The 7,021-nt window shown below is 43.0% G+C and overlaps 6 non-coding genes and 1 pseudogene across 6 annotated transcripts; all 7 read right to left on the reverse strand.

Annotated features, from left to right (window-relative positions):
• Positions 1-93: 93 nt before the first annotated feature.
• On the reverse strand, positions 94-262 carry LOC121367119. The gene has a single exon (XR_005957322.1). It is a non-coding gene; the product is annotated as a U1 spliceosomal RNA (small nuclear RNA).
• A 966-nt stretch (positions 263-1,228) lies between these two features.
• On the reverse strand, positions 1,229-1,392 carry LOC121367118. Its single transcript, XR_005957321.1, has one exon. It is a non-coding gene; the product is annotated as a U1 spliceosomal RNA (small nuclear RNA).
• Positions 1,393-2,356: 964 nt separating this feature from the next.
• LOC121367121 lies at positions 2,357-2,520 on the reverse strand. Its single transcript, XR_005957323.1, has one exon. It is a non-coding gene; the product is annotated as a U1 spliceosomal RNA (small nuclear RNA).
• Positions 2,521-3,485: 965 nt separating this feature from the next.
• LOC121367122 lies at positions 3,486-3,649 on the reverse strand. The gene has a single exon (XR_005957324.1). It is a non-coding gene; the product is annotated as a U1 spliceosomal RNA (small nuclear RNA).
• Positions 3,650-4,612: 963 nt separating this feature from the next.
• On the reverse strand, positions 4,613-4,776 carry LOC121367123. Its single transcript, XR_005957325.1, has one exon. It is a non-coding gene; the product is annotated as a U1 spliceosomal RNA (small nuclear RNA).
• A 964-nt stretch (positions 4,777-5,740) lies between these two features.
• LOC121367124 lies at positions 5,741-5,904 on the reverse strand. The gene has a single exon (XR_005957326.1). It is a non-coding gene; the product is annotated as a U1 spliceosomal RNA (small nuclear RNA).
• Positions 5,905-6,869: 965 nt separating this feature from the next.
• On the reverse strand, positions 6,870-7,021 carry LOC121367120 (annotated as a pseudogene; the record flags this gene model as incomplete).

The raw sequence follows: 7,021 nt of genomic DNA on the forward strand, positions 1-7,021 counted from the left end.
GCGATCCCAGACTGACGATGAACAAATGACTAAAACAAAACATCTATAAACAACAATTAAATATGTTTATGAAAACTATTTTACTTTTGATTTCGGGGGTTAGACCGCGAACGCAGAACCCCCACACTAAAAAATTTCGTACTCGAGTCGCCCAAATTTGGGGCGATCGCAGGGGTCAGCCCATCCGAGGTGCAATGGTTAGGCCTCGCCCCTGGGAGGACCACCCTAGCGGATCAGGGTGCCTCCCGTACCAGGTAAGTATGCTTGGTCTTGGCAGAAGGCTCATTTGAGTGGTCGCTTTGAGCCACCAAGAGACGGTGTCTCTTTCTTCGCACTAGTTGGTGCCGTAAATACGCCCGTCTAGACAGACGGGTGGCAATCATCCAAAGCACTGACACTCATTACCTCCAGTTTACAAGTGGTACATTTTGATTCCAAACTGAGATGATTTTCGCTTTACTTATTCAGTTTACAAGCAAGTCGCAATACACATCCATTACGAATTGTCACATTTAAGCGTAGCGCTGACACTAAATGTATATTGAATGCTAATGTTAAAACAGTAAAGAGGAACTAGGAAACAAACACGCCACACGAATAATATATGTAAAAGCACCGTATAGCAATGTCTATGACCATGTGGTTTAAATATTCACCGTCAACACACGGTCACTCTATACACAACTCAATCTACGTAATTACAAAACAATAAATTGTGATTACAACAAACAACACATGACAACGGTAGCACCGTAAAAGAAAATACGCAAGTTTAATTTAGTCTGACGGCGACCAAATGAATACAACAAAAACACACACAAGCGAAATATGTTTTATTGGAACAGTTTTAACGTTTCATTTTCGGGGGTGGGGGTGGGGGTGGGAGTGGGGGTGGGAGTGGGGGTGGGGCGGGGCAGGGTAGTGCAGTCGCAGACTGACAGAATAAATGAATAAAACAAAACATACACAAGTGATATATGTTTATTGGAACTATTTTAACCTTTGATCTTCGGGGGGTGGGAGGGTAGTGCAGTCGCAAACTGACAGAGAATAGATTAATAAAACACACACAATTGCAAGTGAAATATGTTTATTTGAACTATTTCAACCTTTGATTTTCGGGGAGGCGGAAGCGCGATCCCAGACTGACGATGAACAAATGACTAAAACAAAACATCTATAAACAACAATTAAATATGTTTATGAAAACTATTTTTACTTTTGATTTCGGGGGTTAGCGCGAACGCAGACCCCCACACTAAAAAATTTCGTACTCGAGTCGCCCACATTTGGGGCGATCGCAGGGGTCAGCCCATCCGAGGTGCAATGGTTAGGCCTCGCCCTGGGAGGACCACCTAGCGGATCAGGGTGCCTCCCGTACCAGGTAAGTATGCTTGGTCTTGGCAGAAGGCTCATTTGAGTGGTCGCTTTGAGCCACCAAGAGACGGTGTCTCTTTCTTCGCACTAGTTGGTGCCGTAAATACGCCCGTCTAGACAGACGGGTGGCAATCATCCAAAGCACTGACACTCATTACCTCCAGTTTACAAGTGGTACATTTTGATTCCAAACTGAGATGATTTTCGCTTTACTTATTCAGTTTACAAGCAAGTCGCAATACACATCCATTACGAATTGTCACATTTAAGCGTAGCGCTGACACTAAATGTATATTGAATGCTAATGTTAAAACAGTAAAGAGGAACTAGGAAACAAACACGCCACACGAATAATATATGTAAAAGCACCGTATAGCAATGTCTATGACCATGTGGTTTAAATATTCACAGTCAACACACGGTCACTCTATACACAACTCAATCTACGTAATTACAAAACAATAAATTGTGATTACAACAAACAACACATGACAACGGTAGCACCGTAAAAGAAAATACGCAAGTTTAATTTAGTCTGACGGCGACCAAATGAATACAACAAAACACACACAAGCGAAATATGTTTATTGGAACAGTTTTAACGTTTCATTTTCGGGGGTGGGGGTGGGGGTGGGAGTGGGGGTGGGAGTGGGGGTGGGGCGGGGCAGGGTAGTGCAGTCGCAGACTGACAGAATAAATGAATAAAACAAAACATACACAAGTGATATATGTTTATTGGAACTATTTTAACCTTTGATCTTCGGGGGGTGGGAGGGTAGTGCAGTCGCAAACTGACAGAGAATAGATTAATAAAACACACACAATTGCAAGTGAAATATGTTTATTTGAACTATTTCAACCTTTGATTTTCGGGGAGGCGGAAGCGCGATCCCAGACTGACGATGAACAAATGACTAAAACAAAACATCTATAAACAACAATTAAATATGTTTATGAAAACTATTTTTACTTTTGATTTCGGGGGTTAGCGCGAACGCAGACCCCCACACTAAAAAATTTCGTACTCGAGTCGCCCACATTTGGGGCGATCGCAGGGGTCAGCCCATCCGAGGTGCAATGGTTAGGCCTCGCCCTGGGAGGACCACCTAGCGGATCAGGGTGCCTCCCGTACCAGGTAAGTATGCTTGGTCTTGGCAGAAGGCTCATTTGAGTGGTCGCTTTGAGCCACCAAGAGACGGTGTCTCTTTCTTCGCACTAGTTGGTGCCGTAAATACGCCCGTCTAGACAGACGGGTGGCAATCATCCAAAGCACTGACACTCATTACCTCCAGTTTACAAGTGGTACATTTTGATTCCAAACTGAGATGATTTTCGCTTTACTTATTCAGTTTACAAGCAAGTCGCAATACACATCCATTACGAATTGTCACATTTAAGCGTAGCGCTGACACTAAATGTATATTGAATGCTAATGTTAAAACAGTAAAGAGGAACTAGGAAACAAACACGCCACACGAATAATATATGTAAAAGCACCGTATAGCAATGTCTATGACCATGTGGTTTAAATATTCACAGTCAACACACGGTCACTCTATACACAACTCAATCTACGTAATTACAAAACAATAAATTGTGATTACAACAAACAACACATGACAACGGTAGCACCGTAAAAGAAAATACGCAAGTTTAATTTAGTCTGACGGCGACCAAATGAATACAACAAAAACACACACAAGCGAAATATGTTTATTGGAACAGTTTTAACGTTTCATTTTCGGGGGTGGGGGTGGGGGTGGGAGTGGGGGTGGGAGTGGGGGTGGGGCGGGGCAGGGTAGTGCAGTCGCAGACTGACAGAATAAATGAATAAAACAAAACATACACAAGTGATATATGTTTATTGGAACTATTTTAACCTTTGATCTTCGGGGGGTGGGAGGGTAGTGCAGTCGCAAACTGACAGAGAATAGATTAATAAAACACACACAATTGCAAGTGAAATATGTTTATTTGAACTATTTCAACCTTTGATTTTCGGGGAGGCGGAAGCGCGATCCCAGACTGACGATGAACAAATGACTAAAACAAAACATCTATAAACAACAATTAAATATGTTTATGAAAACTATTTTTACTTTTGATTTCGGGGGTTAGCGCGAACGCAGACCCCCACACTAAAAAATTTCGTACTCGAGTCGCCCACATTTGGGGCGATCGCAGGGGTCAGCCCATCCGAGGTGCAATGGTTAGGCCTCGCCCTGGGAGGACCACCTAGCGGATCAGGGTGCCTCCCGTACCAGGTAAGTATGCTTGGTCTTGGCAGAAGGCTCATTTGAGTGGTCGCTTTGAGCCACCAAGAGACGGTGTCTCTTTCTTCGCACTAGTTGGTGCCGTAAATACGCCCGTCTAGACAGACGGGTGGCAATCATCCAAAGCACTGACACTCATTACCTCCAGTTTACAAGTGGTACATTTTGATTCCAAACTGAGATGATTTTCGCTTTACTTATTCAGTTTACAAGCAAGTCGCAATACACATCCATTACGAATTGTCACATTTAAGCGTAGCGCTGACACTAAATGTATATTGAATGCTAATGTTAAAACAGTAAAGAGGAACTAGGAAACAAACACGCCACACGAATAATATATGTAAAAGCACCGTATAGCAATGTCTATGACCATGTGGTTTAAATATTCACAGTCAACACACGGTCACTCTATACACAACTCAATCTACGTAATTACAAAACAATAAATTGTGATTACAACAAACAACACATGACAACGGTAGCACCGTAAAAGAAAATACGCAAGTTTAATTTAGTCTGACGGCGACCAAATGAATACAACAAAACACACACAAGCGAAATATGTTTATTGGAACAGTTTTAACGTTTCATTTTCGGGGGTGGGGGTGGGGGTGGGAGGGGGGGGGGGGGGGGGGGGGGGCGGGGCAGGGTAGTGCAGTCGCAGACTGACAGAATAAATGAATAAAACAAAACATACACAAGTGATATATGTTTATTGGAACTATTTTAACCTTTGATCTTCGGGGGGTGGGAGGGTAGTGCAGTCGCAAACTGACAGAGAATAGATTAATAAAACACACACAATTGCAAGTGAAATATGTTTATTTGAACTATTTCAACCTTTGATTTTCGGGGAGGCGGAAGCGCGATCCCAGACTGACGATGAACAAATGACTAAAACAAAACATCTATAAACAACAATTAAATATGTTTATGAAAACTATTTTTACTTTTGATTTCGGGGGTTAGCGCGAACGCAGACCCCCACACTAAAAAATTTCGTACTCGAGTCGCCCACATTTGGGGCGATCGCAGGGGTCAGCCCATCCGAGGTGCAATGGTTAGGCCTCGCCCTGGGAGGACCACCTAGCGGATCAGGGTGCCTCCCGTACCAGGTAAGTATGCTTGGTCTTGGCAGAAGGCTCATTTGAGTGGTCGCTTTGAGCCACCAAGAGACGGTGTCTCTTTCTTCGCACTAGTTGGTGCCGTAAATACGCCCGTCTAGACAGACGGGTGGCAATCATCCAAAGCACTGACACTCATTACCTCCAGTTTACAAGTGGTACATTTTGATTCCAAACTGAGATGATTTTCGCTTTACTTATTCAGTTTACAAGCAAGTCGCAATACACATCCATTACGAATTGTCACATTTAAGCGTAGCGCTGACACTAAATGTATATTGAATGCTAATGTTAAAACAGTAAAGAGGAACTAGGAAACAAACACGCCACACGAATAATATATGTAAAAGCACCGTATAGCAATGTCTATGACCATGTGGTTTAAATATTCACAGTCAACACACGGTCACTCTATACACAACTCAATCTACGTAATTACAAAACAATAAATTGTGATTACAACAAACAACACATGACAACGGTAGCACCGTAAAAGAAAATACGCAAGTTTAATTTAGTCTGACGGCGACCAAATGAATACAACAAAACACACACAAGCGAAATATGTTTATTGGAACAGTTTTAACGTTTCATTTTCGGGGGTGGGGGTGGGGGTGGGAGTGGGGGTGGGAGTGGGGGTGGGGCGGGGCAGGGTAGTGCAGTCGCAGACTGACAGAATAAATGAATAAAACAAAACATACACAAGTGATATATGTTTATTGGAACTATTTTAACCTTTGATCTTCGGGGGGTGGGAGGGTAGTGCAGTCGCAAACTGACAGAGAATAGATTAATAAAACACACACAATTGCAAGTGAAATATGTTTATTTGAACTATTTCAACCTTTGATTTTCGGGGAGGCGGAAGCGCGATCCCAGACTGACGATGAACAAATGACTAAAACAAAACATCTATAAACAACAATTAAATATGTTTATGAAAACTATTTTTACTTTTGATTTCGGGGGTTAGCGCGAACGCAGACCCCCACACTAAAAAATTTCGTACTCGAGTCGCCCACATTTGGGGCGATCGCAGGGGTCAGCCCATCCGAGGTGCAATGGTTAGGCCTCGCCCTGGGAGGACCACCTAGCGGATCAGGGTGCCTCCCGTACCAGGTAAGTATGCTTGGTCTTGGCAGAAGGCTCATTTGAGTGGTCGCTTTGAGCCACCAAGAGACGGTGTCTCTTTCTTCGCACTAGTTGGTGCCGTAAATACGCCCGTCTAGACAGACGGGTGGCAATCATCCAAAGCACTGACACTCATTACCTCCAGTTTACAAGTGGTACATTTTGATTCCAAACTGAGATGATTTTCGCTTTACTTATTCAGTTTACAAGCAAGTCGCAATACACATCCATTACGAATTGTCACATTTAAGCGTAGCGCTGACACTAAATGTATATTGAATGCTAATGTTAAAACAGTAAAGAGGAACTAGGAAACAAACACGCCACACGAATAATATATGTAAAAGCACCGTATAGCAATGTCTATGACCATGTGGTTTAAATATTCACAGTCAACACACGGTCACTCTATACACAACTCAATCTACGTAATTACAAAACAATAAATTGTGATTACAACAAACAACACATGACAACGGTAGCACCGTAAAAGAAAATACGCAAGTTTAATTTAGTCTGACGGCGACCAAATGAATACAACAAAACACACACAAGCGAAATATGTTTATTGGAACAGTTTTAACGTTTCATTTTCGGGGGTGGGGGTGGGGGTGGGAGTGGGGGTGGGAGTGGGGGTGGGGCGGGGCAGGGTAGTGCAGTCGCAGACTGACAGAATAAATGAATAAAACAAAACATACACAAGTGATATATGTTTATTGGAACTATTTTAACCTTTGATCTTCGGGGGGTGGGAGGGTAGTGCAGTCGCAAACTGACAGAGAATAGATTAATAAAACACACACAATTGCAAGTGAAATATGTTTATTTGAACTATTTCAACCTTTGATTTTCGGGGAGGCGGAAGCGCGATCCCAGACTGACGATGAACAAATGACTAAAACAAAACATCTATAAACAACAATTAAATATGTTTATGAAAACTATTTTTTACTTTTGATTTCGGGGGTTAGCGCGAACGCAGACCCCCACACTAAAAAATTTCGTACTCGAGTCGCCCACATTTGGGGCGATCGCAGGGGTCAGCCCATCCGAGGTGCAATGGTTAGGCCTCGCCCTGGGAGGACCACCTAGCGGATCAGGGTGCCTCCCGTA

Source organism: Gigantopelta aegis, unplaced genomic scaffold (assembly GCF_016097555.1).
Source record: "Gigantopelta aegis isolate Gae_Host unplaced genomic scaffold, Gae_host_genome ctg9215_pilon_pilon, whole genome shotgun sequence".
In the NCBI taxonomy this organism is placed as follows: Eukaryota; Metazoa; Mollusca; class Gastropoda; order Neomphalida; family Peltospiridae; genus Gigantopelta; species Gigantopelta aegis.